Here is a 523-nt window from a genome sequence, read left to right as displayed (position 1 = left end):
CCATTGATGCCAATGATGTTTTTAACTGCCTGTAAAAGGGTCCTTCTACCACTAAAAACAATCCAAGGGAGCCCTTAAGCCAATAACCACTAATCTAGGGGGCCACTAAAGTAAGGGGACTCTACACAGACCGCTAATGTAAGGGGACCAGGGGCAAGTTGGACTACAGGGGGACAAGGGAATCCACTGGTGGATCTCCAGTATGTGGGTTAAAAACAATGTAAAACGTACCTAGTATGGGACTAGTCTGGTCCCTGTGTATGAGGGCTAAGAACAGTATAAAATGTACCTCGATAGGTACAATAACATCTCCTAGTAATTAGGAGGTGGAGCTGTATGAAGTGCATCGCATGTGTACAGGCCCTACGTTAGGGTTGCCACCCGTACGGTTTTCACCCGGACAGTACGGGTTTCGGATCCTGTGTATGGGTGGGAGGCGGGCTCCCACCCGTACACAGGATTCAAACGGCAGACTTGCTCACCTGGCGGCGGGTGGTGAGCGGTGAGCGGCGGGCGGTGAGCG

This window comes from Nanorana parkeri, unplaced genomic scaffold (genome assembly GCF_000935625.1).
Source record: "Nanorana parkeri isolate BGI_ZX_2015 unplaced genomic scaffold, ASM93562v1 scaffold50, whole genome shotgun sequence".
Lineage (NCBI taxonomy): Eukaryota > Metazoa > Chordata > Amphibia > Anura > Dicroglossidae > Nanorana > Nanorana parkeri.
Note: the sequence above shows the minus strand (reverse complement) of the source record.